A 22,235-nucleotide genomic window follows, 5' to 3' on the forward strand; every position below is an offset into this window, starting at 1 on the left:
ATTTAAGTGGCTCTCCATGGTTTCAAGTGTAGTATGCTTGGTCCCCAATATGGCTATACTGGGAGGTGGAGAAACTTTTATGAGGTAGAGATTTGTGCAAGGAAATTAATTCATTGGGGTTGCTGTCCTCGGAAGGGATTAATGTACTTCTATTTGGAACTCATAAAGGAGCAAGATATAAGTTAGTTCCAATGAGAAAGTATTGCTATAAAAGAGCAAAAGAGACCCCTCCCACTCTCTGGCTTTCTGTCTCACCATGTGATCTTTCCTTCTCACACATATTCCTGCCATGTTATCATTCAGCATGATGCCATTTTTCATGATTCTATAGCCCAGTGGGCCCTCACCAGAGCCAAGGAGATGTTATATGATGCCCTTGTACCTCCAAACTGTGAGCTAAATAAAACTGTTTCATTTATAAGTATACAACTTCAGGTGTTTTATTATAGCACCTGAAAATAAGACTAATGCAAAAACCAAATACACTAGTTACTTACAGCAATTGTTAAAGGACTAAATGCTCCAAGAAAATGTGAAAACATTTATCTTATTAACAACAACAAAAGGAAGCTTGTGTGTCCAAATTTTGAGAACAATCAGTACCAATTTTGTGAGTATTACAAATTGAAGTGTCTCTCTGGCAAAAAGATCTCTGTGAGTGAGATCCCAGTGGAAAGAACAGGTCTTCAAAGAAGGAGGTACCTTTCTCTGAAGGGAGGAGAGAACCTCCACTTTGACTATGACCTTGTCTAAACAAGATAAGAGTCGGAGAACTCAAGGGGCTTCCATAGCCTTGGAAACTCATGACTGGTGCATAGGGAGATTACTGATGCCATAAACAGGAGTGTCAATTTGTAAAGTCAACAACAGGAGTCACGGTGCACTTACTCCTCATGTAGGATCTCTGTCCTTAATGTGCTGTACATTGAGGCTTAATGCTATAACGAGTACTCAAATAGTATATTTCACTTTGTGTTTCTATGGGGGTGCAAACGGTTGAAATCTTTACTTAATGCATACTAAACTGATCTTCTGTAAAAAAAAAAAAAAGAAAGAAATTATCAATTCCCAACTTGACTCTCACTGGGATTAAACATGACAATAGGTCTGATCTGATTTCATCATCATTTAAAAAAAATCATCTATTATTTTTCACTTTATGTTTCTGTGTGGGAGCAAACTGTTGAAATCCTTACTTAATGTATACTAAGCTGATCTTCTGTATATTAAGATAATCGAAAATGAATCTTGATGTGAATGGAAGGGGAGAGGGAGTGGGAAAGGGGAGGGTTGTGGGTGGGAGGGACGGTATGGGGGGGAAGCCATTGTAATCCATAAGTCGTACTTTGGAAATTTATATTCATTAAATAAAAGATAAAAAAAAAAATTGAAGTGTCTATACCTCAAGGATAGACAAGACTGACAAGTCTACAAGTCTAACAAAGAGGGAAGTCCCAAATTGATTTATCCAGCGTTCTTTCAAACCTATTTCTAAACCACAGACAAGAAGTAAAGAATTCAGTAGTAGATTTAAAGGATTTGGTGAGTGTTTGTATTATGTTTCTCCAACTTCCCTCACATGCCCATGAAGTTGGTACAGTTTATTCTACTTTCATCCAAGCCAAATCATTAGAGTTGGTGTGGAAGGAGGTCAATAGCACCTCTTAATGAACTTGATTTGGTGTGTTCTAGCATTTATGGGACATCAGTACCTGATATCTGACTTATACCTGAAATATCCAAAAGCAAGAGCTCTTCTGATAGCACAACTTGGTGGGACAATTGAAAGTACAAGTTTTATGTACACCAACTGCAGACCCAGTGTATGGAAACCAGACTGGTCATTGTGAAAAAAAAATCCAATTAAAAGGAATGCCAGTAAAAAAAGGTGATTCCTACAGCAGGTGGACCATGGGAAAACAGAGACTGAGAATGTAATTATGAGTATCCAGCTACAGAAATCATCACTTGCATTAAGATGTATGCAGGTAAAGGATCACCAAGAGGAATGCATAAAACAACCAATAAGAACAAGCCTGGCCACTTGCAATCCTGCATATGCTGAGGACACCAGGCTTGATAATAATTTTCTCAGTCAAGTAAACGATTCTGCATTGTGTTACATTTGTTTCCCACTTCAGACTCTAGAGTGTCTAGATGCAGTAGAAGAGTTAGTTGGGAAAATATGGAAATTTCAATATGCCCTTTGATCCCAAACACAACTGACGGAAGAAAGAAGATTTAAGGGGAACATGCTTAATTATCATGTGATTATTAGACTGGTTAAATGATTCATCATCTAATGCTGACAAGGGAAGCTACAGAAATTGGCAGAGACTTCATCTAGAGTGTTAGAGAAAGGGAATGTGATATGAGTTGGGGGAGAAAAGGAGTCATGTTGGGAAATAATGGAGTTAATTTTCTACTTGCATTCTGTGAAGTGCAGTTAATTCATTAAGCCAAGTACATTTACAATCAGTCCGCAAAAAGTCCAACATGAAGAGTTGAGTTAAGCTTAACTATGTTACAGAAGGATGTGTGCATACAGAAGACCTGACAGTGTATAGATCCCTTTTAATGTGTGGGATAAAGTCACAATACTTCTGAGTCCACTGTGCATTGCTGGGATAAGTTTTTGGCACAGGAAATAAGAGCTCCCTTTATTGGATGGGACTGCCAAGCCCACTTTAAACAGATGGCTGTTATTTCATTATTCAACACACTTTCCCTTGACACTTCTCTCTCTCTGCCAAGTAGTGCTGCAGATATAGTCTTGTGTTTTGGAGAAATTAGTGAGATAGTTTTTGAGAAACCATGCAAAGGTGTGAAGGGTGTTTATTTCTTTATCCACCTACTTTCCAATCTGGACTAAAAATTAGGTTGGAGATAAGCTGGACTGATTTCAATTACTGCTAAGCCACAAAGAACTTTTATGAACCATTTCTGTGATTAATTTTGGAAACTTAGTACTAGTACTGAGTTTTTCAAACCCTCTTTGGTGTGGAGTAAGGGATTCCTACTTTAGTTACCAACTGATTGGCTAGCTAGTTAGACATTGCAATCAAAGCCTAGGCTTTCACAATTGAAAGGAATTGTTAAAGTCATCTGACTTCTATTTAATAAAGAAATCCAAAACAAAATATTTCATGTGAGTGGTGTGGAAATTTTGTGAGAATAGAATAAGAGACTGCTGGCATCAGGACACTACAATTTTTTCTATCTCCTAAGTTTGTTTCTGGATACTTATTTTTCTTTTACAACAATTTCCCATGCAATGGAATAGAAGCCAATGCTAACTATAAGGCTTGGATCATCCTGCAGCAAGCCATCTAGAGTAAGAGTGTACTTTCACAATGACTCCAGAAGAAATCCTGGAGAGGATTCTGGTTGTGCCATGTCTCTGCCTGGAGTCAGAAATGGTGGTAGTTTCATCCAAACTAAAGGAACTGATGATGAGAACAGGATGATGATTCAAAGAAGTTCTTTAAAAAAGATTTATGTACTTATTTATTGTACTTATTTATTTGAAAGGCAGAAGTATTGAGAGAGAGAAGGAAAGAGAAAGATCTTCCAAAGTGCCAAGGGAACCCTTATTCCTTATTCCTTAAAGCTGTTTCTGAGAATAGTTCAAGAATATCAGCTCATGATTTTTCCACAGTCACAATGCTAGATAAATACATAGAAATTTTCTAGACACTGAAATTTCAGTCATCTAGAAGTGAGAAAGTGTTTCTAGACTGCAGAGTCTGGTTGTACTTGATGGTAACTATCCAAATTTTCCATCCTAGAACATGGCATCTTCATTGTGAGAAACACATTTGCCATAACTTCCCTGACTTAGGGGAAAAGTGATGAAAAAAGATCCTGATTGCAGAGTATACAGGTGAATTTAATCTTGGTAGGAAAGAAGGAAGGCATAAAGTGAAATTATCAAGATAGTTCATATTCGAATGATCTGAGAGCTTTTGAATACTATTGAATTATTCATCTTCATTTCCACCCCAGACTAATTCAACAGGAAACTTCAGGGTACATACCTGAGAAGCTTCCCAGGTAATTCTGATGTTCATCCAGGTTAGATAAGACTTGAGAAATGTACAAGCAAATAAAATGTACAAGCAGATAAAATAGTGTTAAATTACTTAAAACAGAGGTTAATAATTGAGGAAGAGAAGAAATTTAGTGAGCTTTTTGCAACTGTTTATTAAACATGTAATGTGTACACTATACTATAGACTCTCAAATATACTGGTTGGGTAGAATTAATCATCCTCTATTTGATGAATGAAAAAACTAATGGCTGGCCAACGTAAATGGCTCAGACAAGAGCACATGAAAGTGGCAGATCTGGGATGTGACTCCCTTCTGATTGATGCTGTGGACCCCATTCAAGACAAGTACTGTGTGTTGTTCATCTTTCAATCTCCTCCACTTCCTATTGTACCAATCCCCAGCCTAGAAGACATCTACTCTACCAAAGTAGCTTTGTAAAAGTTCACTTAATTGAACAAAATGGACTGTGGCTGTCATACCACACGTGACACATATGGGACAGTACTTTCTTTTATCATCTACTTCAAATACTTTTCAGAATAGTCAGCCAAAGAAGCCTATGACGCTGACTGACACCTGGTAAAGATAGAGTCTTTGGTAACTGCAGTGGAGACTGGATTAGGTGTTCTGTCAGGATGGGGACCAGGAAGAAGTTTTTTCAGACCAGGGTAAGTAGAGGACTTGGCCACTGGTAGAGATAAAAGTACAGTCAGGAACAGTTATCCAAGAAACAGTTTGTGCAGAAATGCGCTTTCAGTAACAAGGTTCAAGGCTAAAACTGATTCAAGTGCATGCTATAACTTAGATAAAAGTCAAAGTAGGATTACTACCTCACCAGGAAGGTGAAAAAGAAGCAAGTGCTCTCCTAAATTACCAATCTCAGGTAATCAAAATTTGGATACTATAGTACTCATTTCAGGATCCAAAGAACCTAGAATCATGAGCCAGGTATTGGGAGCCTGAATACATTGCAATGATCCAACAGCTGGAATACAGGATGCTGGACACTGGGAGATCGAGTACAACGTCTTGCAGATATTTGTCAATAAGCGTCATGTACAATCCACAAGATACTGTAATACAAATGCACAGATGAACAAGACAGAAATTTATGTCAAAAGAGGAAATAATCTGAGGGATGTGAGTGTTATTGGATACCTCTGAAAGAGATAACACTTAAGTCTTGAGGATCTTAAAAGTAGTTATTACAAAATTTTCTTGGTATATGTGAAATTAGAAATGTTCCATGTTGGGGCTAGCGCCATGGCACAGTAGGTTAATCCTCCTCCTGCAGCGCCAGCATCCCATATGGGCACCAGTTTTAGTCCCGGCTGCTCCTCTTCTAATCCAGCTTTCTGATGTGGCCTGGGAAAGCAGTGGAGGATGGCCCAAGTGCTTGGGCCCCTGCAGTCACATGGGAGACCAGGAAGAAGCACCTGGCTCCTGGCTTCAGATCGGCACAGCTCCGGCCGTTGTGGTCATCTGGGGAGTGAACCAGCGGATGGAAGACCTTTCTCTCTGTCTCTCCCTCTCACTGTCTATAACTCTACCTTTCAAATAAATAAAATCTTACAAAAAAAAAAGAAGTGTCCCATGTCTTGGCTATTATGAATAGTTATATAAAGTACAGATATCTTTTTAGCGTGTACTGATTTCATTTCTTCTTTGTGTATATAGCTGGTAGTGAGATTGCTAGAGCATGTTGTATTCTATTTTTAATTTTTTGAGGAATCATCATACTGTTTTTCAGTACTAATTTATATTCATTCCACCAATATCTAGGAGTTCCCTTTTCTGTACATCCTCACATTTCTCTACATCCTGGTTATCTTTTTGTTAGTAGCCATTTTAGTGGCAGTAGATTGTTATCTCATTACCTTGATTAGTGACGTTAAGCATCATTTCATGCATCTGCTGGTCATTTGTATGTCTTTGAGAAATATCTGCATGATTCTATTGCTCATTTGAAATTCTACTATTTACTTTTTTGCCATTGAGTTGCTTGAATTCCTTATATATTCTGATTATTAACTCTTTGTCAGATATTTTCCCAGTTGTTATTTGTCTGTTAATTTGTTTGATTGTTTCCTTTGCTCTACACAGGCTTTCTTGTTTGATTAAATCTCGATTGCCTATTTTTGCAGCTATTGGATGGAATGTTCTTTTAGGTCCAATTGATGTAAAATGCAATTTAACTGACTTTTTTCTTGATTTTTATCTCTGGATGATATATTCAATTCTGAGAGCAAGTTGTTAAAGTCCCCTGATATTGTATTGGAGTTTATATTTTTCTTAAGGTATACTAATATTTGTTTTATGTATTTGTATACTGAGAAATTAGATCGATGCATATTTACAAGATTTTCTTTTCCCCTCTTGATGGATTGAACTCTTTATCATTATACAGTAATCTTCCTATCACCTTTCACTGCTTTTGATTTAAAATCTGTTTTATCTAAGTGTGACTACTCCTGTTTTCTTTTGGTTTTCATTTGCATGGAATAGCTTATTCTTTCTTTTCACTTTCAAGTCTATGTGTGTCCTAGAGGTGAAGTAAATTTCTTATAAGCAGCATATAATCAAGGCTTTCTTTTTTACACATTTGATTACTATGTCTTTTAATTAGATAATTTAATACACATTTAATGTAATTATTGATAGGTAAGGTCTTCCTACCACTATTTCCATAATTATTTCCTAGTTTCATTGTAATTCCTTTCTCACTCCATTATGATCTTCCTTTATGGGTAAGTAGTTTTTCCTGGTACTGTGCTATGATTATTTCCCTCTTATTTTTAGTGAGCTTATTAAAGATTTTTGCTTTTTGGCTACCATGAGACTTACAAAAAATATTTTTATTATACTGTGCATACTATTTTGTGACAATAGCAGGGTGACCGATTATAAAGGTGGAAAAAGAAATGAAAAGAGTAAGAAATGCAAGTAAAGAGCTCTACATTTGTCCTCAGTTCCTCTCCACATTTTTAAACTGTTGGTGCCCCATTTGACGTTTTTCTATAACTCTTTTCTCTTAACATATTGATGTAGTTATTTTTACATTTTTATTAAAATTTATTTAGAATTTTATTTTTAAATTATTCTACTTTTAAATCTTCAGTCTGATGATATGAATGGTTTCTATACCATGTTTGATATATTAGAGCATTCTGAATTTTTCTATCTGGCTGCTCTTGCTGGTGAGTTTTCTACCTTCTGATATTTTCTTCTTACTTGTTCATCTATTTCAGTTTAAAGAACTACCTTTAGCATTTCTTCTAAGACAACCCTGGTGGTGAAAACTTCTCTCCGTTTTTGTTTAGGAATGTCTTTATCTCTTCCTCGTATCTGAAGGATAGCTTTGCTGTGTACAGTGTTCTTGGCTGGAAGTCTCTCCTTTCAGGATTGTGAAAGTCTCATCCTAATCCCTCCTGGGCTGTGGTGCTTATGCTGAGAAGTCTGCAGGCAGGCGAACTGGAACCCCTTTATGTGTTACTGATGTTTTTCCTCTTGCAGCTTTGAGAATATTCTGTTTACCTTAACCATGGAGAACTTGGTTATACAGTATGTCTTGGGATAGATTTGGTTAAGTTGAATCTAACTGGTGACCTTTCAGTACCTGGACAGTTGTAACTTTCTCTAGATTTGACTAATTTTCTATTATCTCTTTGAATGTACTTTCTATCCCTTTGGGATTCTCAAGTCCCCCTCAAATCACAATTAGCTACACGTTTGTTCTTTGCACACTGTACCAAAATTCCCATAAGCTTTCTTCATTCCTCTATATCATTTTTTTTTCTGTTCCAAATGTGTATTTCCAAATAGTCTGTCCCTAAGATCACTGACTCTTCTGTTGGAACCATATTTTGCTACTGATACCTTCTGTTTTGCTTTTACTTTCACTTAGTGTACTTCTCAGTTGAAGGATTTGTTTGATTTTTAAAGTTACTTACATCTGTCTGTCTAGTCTTTCTGTATTCATCTGAAGTCCACTGAATTTTCTTAAAAGATATTTTTAATTGTTTCATCTGAATATTTAACAGTGTCAGGTCTGAGGTGGTTCTTTCTGAAACCTTATTTTGTTGACTAGTGAGGTCATGGTTCCCTGTGAGTTCTTGATATTTGTGGATGCAGGATGTGACCCATGCATTGAAAGATGAGGTTCTTTTTTCCAGCCATCATAATCTGGCTTTGTTCGTAGCTATACTTCCGGAAATTCTAAGCAGTCCCCTTATTCTGTTGGAACTTGTGGCCTCCTTGGCCATATCAGCACTAGGTGGTGCTCTAAGCTGAGGTTTGCCACAGTCCACTGCTTGTGAGCTGTTACTGCCTCAGTGATACCCTGAGCTCAGATTTGTTCCAAATCTGCAGGTAGCATGGTCTTCAGAACGGACCAGAGAGGGATAATCTGTCCCTACAGGCCTCCCCTGGTGTCACGGCAGCCCCAGGCAGCCAATCCTTTGGCCACCAATGCCACAATGTTAGATCATAACTGGAGTCCAAAGACCCCCAAGATCAGCTCAGCATGGAGACTGCATGAAAGCCAAATCTGTTATATTGTCTGTCTGCTGCTGAGATGGACGCACAGCCTGAGGCTTCTGCAACCAGCCACAAGTGGTGCTGTAATGTAAGTCTGTCGAATGAAGCCAAGTGACGCTGCTTGTCACTGGGACGGTTTTTGAGGTTCATCATGGCTACCGATTTGGGGGCAGTGATGCTTATGATCTGTCCCACGCTGGGTTTTCAGATTCAGCACTGAGTCTCAGGACTCTTGCGGTTCCTTGCTGTCTGCTCAAGGATGAAGGAAAGGTGATAAAGTCAGCACTTGGTCCACCTAGCAGGGTACCAAGATTTGTCATAGCTACATATCACAGTCTCAAGGGTACACACCAGGGCTGTGAGGTTGGCATTGATAAATACTGAAATGAAACTGCCCCACTAAGGAATAGGTCTCCACCTGTGCCAGGCAGGTCTAGAGACTATCAGTGAGCACGCTCCTGGGAGTAAAGGACTTGATTTTATCAGGTACTGGTTCTCACAGCAGCCCCCTACTATGAGTTAGGAGGTAGAGTCCCAAATTCCCTTTCCTACCATGCTATCCAATGACTGGAGTGCTGCTCTGCGTCCTTTCTGGGGGAGAGCAGACAGTCCTCCGATCACTTAGCTCTAGAGTAAAAACACTGTCTCTGGGTCAGGCCTGTGGGAGGGACCTTGGGGGCCCATCTGGCGCTGGTTTTTATGATAGTAGAACTGGTACTAAATTTCAGTCTAAGCTCTGGACCACATTCAGTCTTCCTCCTCCCAATGGGAGGCAAATCGTCTTTCTCCAGGCTGTCCTGCTTGGGGGAGGGATGAAACAGGGAGCTGTCTCCTTTGCTTTCTTTGATGCCTCTTTTCTTCTTTTTATACTAAATCCAGCTACTTTGTGCTCTAACCTGGTTTCCTGAGCTCTTGTGGAGGTGACTGGTTACACGAGTTCTAACTGGTGTCTCTGTGGGGATGCCCAAGGTTCTTACTCAACTTCCATCTTCCTCTCTTGGCCAGTTGTAAGATTCAGTTATTTGGTATTAAAAACCCTGGTCAGTGACGTGCCGCAGTTATTCTCTGGCTACAGTGATTCTAATCCTCAGTGGAAAGTCATTTTGAGTTTAAGTCAGTGACTGCCTCAAGGAGTCTGTGGTAAAATTATTCCTTTAAGTATATATCACTCAGATAGGAAACAAATAGAAATGTGCCACGAAGAGTAAGATTTTGATAGGCACGATTAAGGGTTAAATGACGATTTTTAAGAGGTGGATGGAAATCATAGACTCTTGCCAAACTAAATTTCAAAGACAGAATTCAGATTTAAGGAAACTGATATTGCCCATTTTAAAACATGTTTAGGGAATGGTGAGAGGCCAAGGCAAACGCCAAGATTTCTTGCTTTAAAGGGAGATCAGATCCTCTGAGGACACTCAAAATACAACGCTACACACAACCTTTTGTCTTTTCAGCCACTCAAAATAGTCGCACCAAAGCATCTTTGGGAGAAGCTGTGTATTTTAGAGAAACATCCCTTCCACGTGGGGAAGAGAATGCATTCCTTTTCCTACTGCTTTAACTTTTGGATGTGTTTAGTGTCTAGAATAACTCAGAGAATTGCTTAGCTTAAATGTTTGGAACTAAGAATTTTTTACATCTGTGACTTTCAGCTGGAAGTCAAATTGATATACTGTAACAGTTAAATGTGTGGTTTCAGTCTTAGTATGATTAAATCTTTTTTTTTTTTTTTTTTTTTTTTTTTTGGCAGGCAGAGTGGACAGTGAGAGAGAGAGACAGAGAGAAAGGTCTTCCTTTTGCCGTTGGTTCACCCTCCAATGGCCGCCGCGGCCGGCGCACTGCTGCCGGCGCACCGCGCTGATCCAAAGGCAGGAGCCAGGTGCTTCTCCTGGTCTCCCATGGGGTGCAGGACCCAAGCACTTGGGCCATCCTCCACTGCACTCCCTGGCCACAACAGAGAGCTGGCCTGGAAGAGGGGCAACCGGGACAGAATCCGGCACCCCGACCGGGACTAGAAACCAGTGTGCTGGCGCCACAGGCGGAGGATTAGCCTAGTGAACCACGGCGCCGGCCATGATTAAATCTTTATTTGCAGAAATGTTAATTTTTAAAATACAAGTGACGTTTTAATGACCATGAATTGCCTATTTCAGGGATGTTTTCTATTCAAATCATTATTTCTGAATGTTCAAGATACCATCATTGTGAGTTCTCAGTCTCTGTAAATTAGCTTTATGTCAAAAGACTCTGACCCTTGTGCTGTAAACATGGACATTTAGGGCACCAATATTCACTCAGACACTGAAATTATTTTTTTATGTTTTATCAAGTCTCAAGCAATCTCAAAATTGTTAGCAAGTACCTCATGTGTTAACCTTTAAAAAAGCAGCAGGAATCTCAGTTTGATGCCAAATTGTAGCCACTCATTTTCTTGCCATTTGGCAAAGGATTTCATCCATTGTGATTGTACCCTAGCAACAGTACTGATTACCTTTCAATTTCCTAATTTTAAACACCTAGGAAACCTGGATTACCATAGAAATCACTTTTCCTCTTACGTACAATTTAACTCAGCCATGTTGTTTTTACGAAGAGATCCCAAATTTGACCATTCTTAAGCTACAACGATATTTCCTTGATGAAGTCTCATTTCTAGACTTCTACTCCTAGTAAAGTTGCAATTTCTATGATTACATTTTCCAGTGGTCTTATCAAAGGCCATCATAGAGGTGCTTCTAAGTCTTTGCTGTACATTCTAATCCCTGGTGACCCTGGTTCACATGCAGATTCTGATGGATTCTGCCTTCCTAAAAGCTCCCATATAATGCCGATTCAGTAATCCTCAGATCTCATGTGAGAAGCAAGGAGATGTGGAATCTATTTTGTTGTTCTTTAGAAATTTTAAATGATTTAAATTATTTCAATAACAATTTCTATTTAAGGTTTGAAAATATCTGACAGTTTTACTGTTTTCTTCTTTGAATTTGTCACAAAATAAGCTTATAGAGCAAAAACATCTACCCACTTGGAGAATCAGAACGATGCAGGCTAAGATATAAAATAGAAAACACCATTTGGTTCCATCTCTGTTGCATTAGCATGTAAAGAAAAAGTCGATGAGACCTTCCTCTTTTCTCAATACAGTAATCTTTAGACATGCAGATGTCTGTTTCATAATTCAAAAAACCCAATTTATTCAAATTACTTTTTTGGCTCCAAATTTAAATATAGAATACTAGTTTTCATAGAATTAATATTAATTTTGGCATTTTTCTCTAAAAGCATTCTGCTAGTGCTAAACTGATAAAGTGTTATTGCTACAAGACTAACATTATTTTGTAATACCACCTGTGCAAAGTAATCAGAAATGGACAGGCATGATTTTAGTTTTTTGGAGACTGACTAGCTCTTCTCCCAGGAAACATTCGTGGAGTTTAACTCAAGGCCCTGTCTCAGTTTAGCTGTAGAAACCTATGCGAAGGCTCTAAAATCAACGAACTGTTGAGGGTCTTTCAGTCTGTAGTTCTTTTGCTGTGACTGTTGAGACTATAGAATCTAATTAAATTCTTGTTTTCTGTAATCAGGTCTTCAGGAGCTCATTTTGAAAATGTAAGCAAGACACTCAAACAGCTCAGCCTTCGCATCTCCCAACTGGAACAACACTAATGAAACAGGTACTGCTTGTTTGATAGCTGAATACCAGACATGCCAACTGCTGCTTGAATTTCTGTTCTTGCGGAGTAGATACTGTAAAGTACAGCAAGTCACAGCACCATGGATCTAAGTGTGAATACTATGGATTATTCTTCAGGGCAATGACGTCAAAGACAGACAAGCCATACAGAGAGAATCTTAGCTTTAGGTTCAGTTTGCTTTAAGTTTTGCCTTTGACAAATCTTCTGTCATAACCCAATCTATCCAAAGGAATATTCAAAGATGCTAATACCGCAGTGGAAAGAGGAAAAAGTCTATCTATCCCTATCTACGTCATGTACTCAATTTTAAAAGAATCAAAATTTTGATGAAACTAGTTTTTCTTTTCCAAATGATCAACTTTGCCTTCATTTTCTGTTCTTATGTGTGATCTCTTGAAAAAGTTTACATTTGCCTCTTTTCTTCCCTCACCTATAATAACCAAACGACGTGACTATTTTGTCAGTGCCTGTTTACAATCTTTTGGTGGTTCTCCACTACTTAATTAGAATTCAAAATACCAAAGAATGGCATGCAAGTCTTATAAATATTTAGTTACCATTTTTAGTCACCTCAATTTATCTCATTTTCACTATCTCCTCTTACTCACTGTTATGGATTTGATATGTCCTTTCAAATTATGACTCCTAAAACTTAACAAGGGGCTGGCACTGTGGTGTAGCTGGTAAAAGCTGCCACCTGCAGCACCAGCATCCCATTTGGGTGCTGATTCAAGTCCTAGCTGCTCCACATCCCATTCAGTTCTCTGCTATGCCTGGGAAAGCAGTAGAAGATGGCCCAAGTCATTGGGCCCCTGAACCCAAGTGAGAGAACCGGAAGAAGCTCCTGGCTCCTGGCTTCAGATTGGCACAACTCGGGCCTTTGCAGCCATCTGCAGAGTAAACCAGCAGATGGAAGACCTCTCTCTCTCTGTCCTTGCCTCTCTGTAATTCTTCCTTTCAAATAAATAAATAAATTTTAAAAATAAAAAAAAAAAACCTTAACAGCCATTGTGATGGTGTTAAGAGGTGGGCCTATAAGGGTGATTTGGCCAGGAGGGCTTCTCCTTTGGGAATAGGAATAAGGCCCTTGTAAAAAAGACCATATACAGGATGGTTCAGTTGCTCTTTCACCTTCTGTGATGTGAAGACCTGGCGTTCTTCATCTTCAAAGGATGCAGTAACGTGGCGCCATTTTGGAAACAAAGAACAGCTCTCACCAGACAATGGGACCTGTTAGCTGCTTATCTTGGAATTATCAGCCTCCAGAATTATGAGAAAATAAATAAATTCCTGCTCTTTACAAACTACTGAGGCTCAGGTATTTTGTTGTGACAGCACAAAGCAAAGACACCCATACTATTGGAAGAGACTTTGGCCCTTACCTCAGGGCAGCAGGGAAGTGGGAGGCAGGGGCCACACTTGCACTCCTATCCATGATGTCGTCTCCTTCAATACCTTTGATCCTTGAAAAACAACCCAACCAACTTTTTTTAAAAGATTTATTTATTTTACTTGAAAGTCAGAGTTACCCAGAGAGAGAAGGAGAGGCAGAGAGAGAAAGAGAGAGAGAGAGAGAGAGAGAGAAAGAGAGAGAGAGGGGTCTTCCATCTGCTGGTTCACTCCCTAATTGGCCTCAATGGCCAGAGCTGCACTGATCTGGAGCCAGGAGCCAGGAGCTTCTTCCGGGTCTCCCACTTGGGTGCAGGGGCCCAAGGACTTGGGCCATCTTCTACTGCTTTCCCAGGCCATAGCAGAGAGCTGTATAGGAAGTGAAGCAGCCAGGACTCGAACCGGCGTCCATATGGGATGCTGGCACAGCAGGCGGCGTCTTTACCCGCTACACCTCAGCTGCCAGCCCCCTCAACCAACTTTTAAAAATTTCAATATGGCCTCTTATTTTTAGGAAATTATTTGGTGAAGGGAGTTCTGTAATGGTTAAACATTACTGAGAATTTAAAGGAATAGATCACTATTGTCCTTGTGAAACTAGCTCGCCTATCAGCATTTGATTTACATCCCGTTCTGTCCATCAGTACCTTGTGCTTCTTATGATAAGGTGTGCATCATATTCATGTGAATTACGAAAAAAAACTGGCACTGGAAACATGTATTATGTTTATTTAAGAATATTTAATGCGGGGCTGGTGTTGTGGTATGGTGGGTAAGCCACCGCCTGCGATGCCAACATCCCGTATGGGCACCAGTTTGAGTTTTGGCTCCTCCACTTCCAATCCCACTCCTTGCTAATGGCCTTGGAAAAGCAGCAGAAGATAGCTCAAGTACTAGGGACCCTGTACCCACATGGGAAATCTGCAAGAAGCTCCTGGCTCCTAGCTTCAGCCTGGCACAGCCCTGGCCATTACAGCTACCTTGGGGGGACCTCTGTCTCTGTCTCTCTCTCTCAATCTCTCTCTCTATTCCTCTCCCTCTCCCACTCCCTCTTCCTTCCTTAATCTGTCTCTCCCTCTCTCCCACTCACTTTCAAATAAATAAATATTTTTAAAATAATAAAATAAGGGGCCAGTGCTGCGGTGTGGTAGGCTAAGCTTTCACCTGCAATGCCAGCATCTCATATAGGTGCCAGTTAATGTCCTCATGGCTACTCTTCTAATCCAGCTTTCTGCTTTGGCCTGGGAAAGCAATAGAAGATGGCCCAAGTGCTTGGGCCCCTGAACCCCTGTGGGAGACCAGGAAGAAGCACCTGGGTCGTGGCTTTGGATCGTCCCAGTTCTGGCCATTACAGCCATTTGGGGAGTGAACCAGCAGTTGGAAGACCTTTCCTTCTGTCTCTCCATCTTTCCGTCTGTAACTCTGCCTCCCAAATAGATAAATCAAATCTTTAAAAATAATAAGATAAAATATTTAATTCATAAATGAGTATAGTTGTTTCTCTCAGTCATTTTTGTGGATGAGAGCCAATAATTGGTCATCATGGGTAGGTTTTGTGGTGCAATGGGTCAGGCCACTGCCTGGGAGGCCAACGTCCTATATCAGAGTGCTAGTTTGAGTCCTGGCTCCTCTCCTTTCAATCCAGCCTTCCTGTTAATATCCCTGGGATGGCAGCAGTTAATGACTCAAGTATATGAGTCCCGGCAACCTACCTGTGTGCGAGACCAAGATGGATTTCCTAGTTTTGGCCTGGCCTAGCCCTGAATGTTATACGCATTTGGGAGTGAATCAGCTGATGAGAGAACTGATTTCTCTCTCTCTCTCTCTCTCTCTCTCTCTCTCTGGCTCCCTTTCTCTCTCTCTCTCTGCCTTTCAAATAAATAAATTAATTTTTTTAAAAATTCATTTATTTGAAAGGCAGAGTTACAGAAGAGGCAGAGTCAGAGAGAGAGAGAAGTCTTTGATGCACTGGTTCACTCCCCAAATGGCTGCAATGGCTAGAGCTGCGCCGATCCCGAGCCAGGAGCCAGGAGCTTCTTCCGGGTCTCCCACAAGAGTGCAGGGGCCCAAGGACTTAACCCATCTTTTACTGCTTTCCCAGACCATAGCAGAGAGCTGGATCAGAAGTAGAGTCACCAAGTTTTGAACTGGTACCCATTTGGGATGCCAGTACTGCAGGTGGCAGCTTTACCTGCCATGCCCCAGAATCACCCTCAATAAATCTTTTTAACAAAAGAAGAACTAATCATTTTCACTGAAGATTTTTCAACAATATGTAGATCTCCTTAAAAGGTGTTATCTTTAAACACAGGTGATTTTATGTATATAATGCTTGAAGTATGAGGCATATTTTTAAAATTATGAAATATACCCCTACATTAGAAGAGTATATAAATACTATATATATGTGTGTGTGTATATATGTATATACATATATATATGTGTGTTATTTTTTTAACTTTTATTTAGCAAGTATAAATTTCCAAAGTACAGCTTATGGATTACAATGGCTTCCCCCCCCCATAACTTCCCTCCACCCCGCAACCCTCCCAACTCCCGCTCCCTCTCCCCTTCCATTCACATCAAGATTCATTTTCAATTCTCTTTATACACAGAAGATCAATTTACTATATATTAAGTAAAGATTTCAAGAGTTTGCACCCACACAGAACATAAAGTGTAAAATACTGTTTGAGTATTAGTTATAGCATTACTTCATATTGAACAACACATTAAGGACAGAGAACCTACATGATGAGTAAGTGCACAGTGACTCCTGTTGTTGACTTAACAATTGACACTCTTGCTTATGGTATCAGTAATCTCCCTAGGCTTTTGTCATGAGTTTCCAAGGCTGTGGAAGCCTTTTGAGTTCACCGACTTCGATCTTATTTAGACAAGGTCATAGTCAAACATAGTCAAAGTGGAAGTTCTCTCCTCCCTTCAGAGAAAGGTACCTCCTTCTTTGATGGACCATTCTTTCTACTAGGATCTCACTCGCAGAGATCTTTCATTTAGGGTGTTTGTTTGTTTTTTGTCAGAGTGTCTTGGCTTTCCATGCCTAAGATACTCTCATGGGCTTTTTAACTAGATCCAAATGCCTTTAGGGCTGATTCTGAGGCCAGAGTGCTGTTTAGGAGATCTGCCATTCTATGAGTCTGCTGTGTGTCCCGCTTCCCATGTTGGATCATTCTCTCCCTTTTTTATTCTATCAGTTAGTATCAGCAGACACTAGTCTTGTTTGTGTGATCCCTTTGACTCTTAGACCTATCAGTATGATCAATTGTGAACTGAAATTGATCACTTGGACTGGTGAAATGGCATTGGTACATGCCACCTAGATGGGATTGAATTAGAATCCCCTGGCACATTTCTAACTCTACCATTTGGGGCAAGTCAGCTTGAGCATGTCCCAAATTGTACACCTCCTCCCTCTTTTATTCCCACTCTTATATTTAACAAGGATCACTTTTCAGTTAAATTTGAACACTTAAGAATAATTGTGTGTTAATTAAGAGTTCAACCAATAGCATTAAGTAGAACAAAAAAATATTAAAAGGGATAAAGTATTAAGTTGTACATCAGGACAAGGGCCGATCAAGTCACTCTTTCTCATAGTGTTCATTTCACTTCAGCTGGTTTCCTTTTTGGTGCTCAGTTAGTTGTCACTGATCAGGGAGAACATATGATATTTGTCCCTTTGGGACTGGCTTAATTCACTCAGCATGATGTGTTCCAGATTCCTCCATTTTGTTGCAAATTACTGGATTTCATTTTTTTTACTGCTGTATAGTATTCTATAATGTACATGTCCCATAATTTCTTTATCCAGTCTACTGTTGATGGGCATTTGGTTTGCCACCTGGTAAAGCCACTATGGAAGTCAGTCTGGAGATTCCTCAGAAACCTGAATATAACCCTACCATTCAACCCAGCCATCCCACTCCTTGGAATTTATCCAAAGGAAATTAAATTGGAAACAAAAAAGCGGTCTGCACCTTAATGTTTATTGCAGCTCAATTCACAATAGCTAAGACCTGGAATCAACTCATCTATATATTTTTTAAAAATAGCAAACATAACATCAAAATATCCAACACTCTTGCTTATAAATAAACATTACCAATAGCTTGGAAGCTCCTGATCTGGTTGATTGTATATCCCTCCCTTTCCTTTCTTGAGAATAATTCCTGTCCTCACTGATGAGAAATAATTATCTTTTTTAAGAAAAATATTTATTTATTTATTTATTTAAAAGATGGAAATACAGAGAAGGAGATATACACAGGCAGAGCAAGAGAAGTCTTCCATCTGCTTGTCTACTCCCCAAATGGTTGCAATGGCCAGAGCTGGAAGACTGAAGCCAGAAGCCAAGAGCTTCATCTCTGGTATCCCACCTATGTGCAGGGGCTCAGTCACTTGGTCCATCCTCTGCTTTCCTCCCAGGTACATTAGCAGGAAGCTTGTTCAGAAGTGGAGCATACAGTCCACAAACCAGTGTCCATAAGGAATGCTGGCACTGCAGGCGCCAGCTTTTCCTGCTATGTCATAGATCTGGCCCCAAGGATAATTTTCGTCCTTTTATTTACTATTTTATCATCTTATGTACATGTCTCTAACACCATGTTGTTTATGTATGTTTGCTTTTGAATTTTATGCAAATTTATGCCATATGAATATTTTGAATTGTGTTATCTTTCACTCACTATTATTTTGGGGAAATTTATCTCTGGGAATACATATATTTGTAGTTCATTCAGATTATTGCAGTACTATGCCTTTGAATGATAATTCACTTCATATATCCTATCTACTCTCATAGATCAGTGTTACTATGGATTTCCTTACATACATCTTCTGTTATTCATGATGAAGCGTGTATCTAATTTAGTCAAGCCTAATGATAGAATTGGCAGGTCACAGGGCACATGAGTTTCACATTCAGGTAAGATCAAGCTGTTTTCTAAAGAAGTTTTCCAATGTTTGATTCATCTGGTAACATGAAAGTTTCTGTTGATTTATATCCTTCCTTTAATTGGTACCATACAGACTTAACATTTTTCCTCATCTGGTGCATATGGCATAGTATTTCCTTCTAGTTTTTGTTTGCATTTCCCGATTATTACTGAATCTGAATATATTTTCATATGTTGATGATTAATTTATGTTTCCAGTTCTTTGAAATATTTATTCAAAATTTTTACCCAATTTTCTATTGGACTGCTTGAAATTCTCTTCTGGATGTTAGTCTTTTCTATAATTTAAGATATAAGTGTATTAGAGTTCACAGCTTTTCCCTTTTCTTAGGGTGTCTACATAAGCGGAAGATGGCATTTTTAAAATAACCATGTTTATTATGCTACTTATTACTTTCCACATTTAGTTTTTTAATCCATAAAGATTTGATTTTTTTTCTTGGTTTGGTAAGAGTTTGAAGCATAATTTTTCAATTCTTTATCATGTATTAGCATCATTCATTACATTGTCCATTGTACTTTTCCCACCTAATTTCCAGTATCAAACCTACCAAGTAATAGGTGTACACATTGTGCACGAGTCTTTTTCTGAGCTAATTCAGCTTCATTGGTCATTTCACAGACTAATGGGGGGGTACTATAAGGAAGCACATCAATAGGACCAGCAACATAAATTGGAAAGCCCAGTACAAAAGGATAGTGTGGGTCTCTTGTTTGAGAAGATATTAAGAATTTTAAGATGACAACAACAGAGCATTGGAAACCCAGCCTAAGGCCCTTCTGAGTGTGGGGCCTTAGGCAATGGCAAACATTTTGTCTCTGAAGTCTACTCTACAGATAACAAACATTGAGATAGTTTCATTTTTATGTGAGAAGCATAAAATGACACAAGAATTAGCCCCACCTTCTCACAGAAAGCAGATTGATATCAGAAAGAAAAGATCTTCATAAAAGAAATTAAACACCAAACATGTGAATAGAATTTGTAATATTAAATTGCATTTAATATTGGCAAATATGCCTGTAATGACAAAAGTTACCAATAATAAGAAGAAAAGTTCATTTTAGTTAGTAAGCTTTAATTCCTCAATCTCTAACGACAAGTTTGATGTCTGACCTTTGTAGTTGCACTTGTTTTACCTTCACCGTGGGGCCACATGACATCTAAGAGTCTCGCTGGCTCCAGTACATTAAGACCTCAAATTGAGTATGCTCCTTATACAATGCACTGTCGTGTTTACTTTATGATTTTTTTAAGTAAATGTTAAAAAGTTCTATATAGTCCCCCGCTACTCATATGTATGCTATAAGTGGTTAGCTGAAGCATGATTTGAATCGGTACCAGTAGATCGGTTCTCTTGCAACCTTTTATTACATGTTTTTCTATACTTCCTGAAAGAAATATACTATTTGTATTATAAAATTGGCTTACTTTTGCATAGAATATAGTAAATAATGTCTCTATTATTCAGCATCATCAAGGACTCTAGTCTTCCATGTAACTGAATTTTAATGAATCCCCCAAATTATAATTTAATATTAAAGCTTCAACTTTTTACTATTGGCATGTTTTATATTTTAAAGAATCTTCACACCTTTATGAGTTACTACCTTGCCTTACTAAGCACTGCTTCAAACATTACCTGTTCTTTTCTTGATTATTTATAAGCGCTATTTTGGACATTAACTGGTGAGCTAAATTGTAGCCAATACGGCTAAATTATCAATAGCTAAATCTACTGTGTATTTAATTGTTGTGCCTACTTTCATTATTTTTCCTACCCCTTTCCTCTTGATTATATTGTCAGCTGCTACTTGAGTGTATCCAGTGTGCCTTAGGATTGTACTCTATGCTTAATTTGCTTTTCTTAACTTGATATATGCTCAGAAACCACTTATTAATTTATTAGAATTCCAAGTCAAATTAGAATCAGTAGCTTCAAAGAAGAAACCAATATAGACAGAAATGCATAAATTATAGTAATAGGCTTTTGACTGCTCTTTGATCACTAACAGACCTTCTATACTTAGAGTTACTGCTTCAGCTCAGCCTATGCCTAAAAGTGAGCTCTGTTGATAAATGTAACACTGTAATGAGTACTTAATTCTCAGTATTTGACTTACTCTCATTTTGCAGACTTATAATTCCTTTATTGTTTATTATATTTCCCTTCTGCTGAATTGTTGTAGTTCCAGTACCCAAATGGGTGTCAAATAATTCAAAATAATTTGGTCATGTGTATGTACAATTATAAGGAAAATAACAGTTATTATGTATCTGTCGTCTACCCAGGAATAAACTGATTATTTATCCACCACAACAAACATAAAAGCAGGAGAAAGTATCACTATCAGATAGATCATAAAGTAAAGCTAAGAAAAGTTAGAAATCATGCATGCTTGTATAGCCAGCAGAAGCAAACAAAGCATGTGTCAATAGGAAATAGTTCACACACATTTCTTAAATAAGTGAGTGTTGCTTTATGGACTCTGACTTCAAAACACAGGATATTTTTCACAACATAAATAAAGTGAGCAAAGTTGAAGAATTAGTTAAAGTAAGCTTTGAGATTATCATTGCTTTTTGCTTAAAAATTATAACCTTTTTATGCCATAGATATTAGCAAGAATGGATCTAGTCAATAGTAAAATCTTAAAGGACACTCAAAATCTGTGTCAGAGCAGAGTTTACAACATTCCACAACAATAAAAAGAAAATCTAAGATATGCACTTATAATGCCTGATATTACATGCAAATAAATAATCCACAACTATATGCAGTTTTTTTAAAAAGCAGAACATGTTAAATTCAGAAATGTCAGGTTTCTCATGCTAACTGTTGAATAGGATTAAGTAGGCCCTGTTAAGATCAACTGATACTTAGAAAACATAATTTATACAGAAATGTTTCAAAGGAAGGTATAACAACTTCTTTGTTGACTGACAATAGCTTCTAAAAATTGTTTGCTAATACATGTTGTTGCTCCCAGGGGCAGCAGCCTAAGAATACAGTTCTGGATAAAACCTCCTGGCACAGAAATGAAGAATGGGCTCTTCCAGTTCACCTCTCAGGTAAACATAATGAATAACCCTCTCCAACTTCCATTTCATCTGCTGATTGTTACTTTGTGTGGAATAGAAACCCACAAAAGTTAAATTAACGTTAGTAAGAACAAATAGTCAGAATCCATTTAAAAGAAACTTAACAGAAGGTGCCATCTGTGTGTTTATGTATGTGAGAGAGAGAGAGAGAGAGAGAGAGAGAGGGAGGGAGGGAGGGAGGGAGGACATGCATGTGTGTAACTTGCAACTTTGAGTTGGCTTGGCCATGGTTCATGCTTATCACCCTATAAACTATCTTGTCTTCTTATTGTTCTGAGATATACATCCCATGATGGTTGCCTATTAGACCCTGATCTATATAATATTACTCTGATATCACCACAGTTAAATGGCTCCATCAATGTATGCCAAATCTAAATTTCTCAAAGGATCTAAGTGGCTCACCTAGATTCAGGCGCCCACTTCCGTGCGCTGAAAGATTGTTTTTTGTGATACATAAGATTGTGTCTCCAGGCTGTG

The 22,235-nt window shown here is 38.5% G+C and overlaps 1 protein-coding gene across 1 annotated transcript in view; it reads left to right on the top strand.

Moving 5' to 3' along the window:
* LOC149124544 (uncharacterized) overlaps positions 1 to 12,247 on the top strand; it is a 657,427-nt gene extending 645,180 nt beyond the window's left edge. Inside the window, exon 4 of the transcript XR_016212826.1 lies at positions 12,177 to 12,247. The gene's annotated coding sequence lies outside the window, so the exon portion shown is untranslated. The remainder of the gene's footprint in view (positions 1 to 12,176) is intronic.
* The last annotated feature ends 9,988 nt before the right edge of the window (positions 12,248 to 22,235 follow it).

This window comes from Oryctolagus cuniculus, chromosome 9 (genome assembly GCF_051225735.1).
Source record: "Oryctolagus cuniculus isolate XC-2025 breed Fujian yellow rabbit chromosome 9, ASM5122573v1, whole genome shotgun sequence".
NCBI classification, from domain to species: Eukaryota; Metazoa; Chordata; class Mammalia; order Lagomorpha; family Leporidae; genus Oryctolagus; species Oryctolagus cuniculus.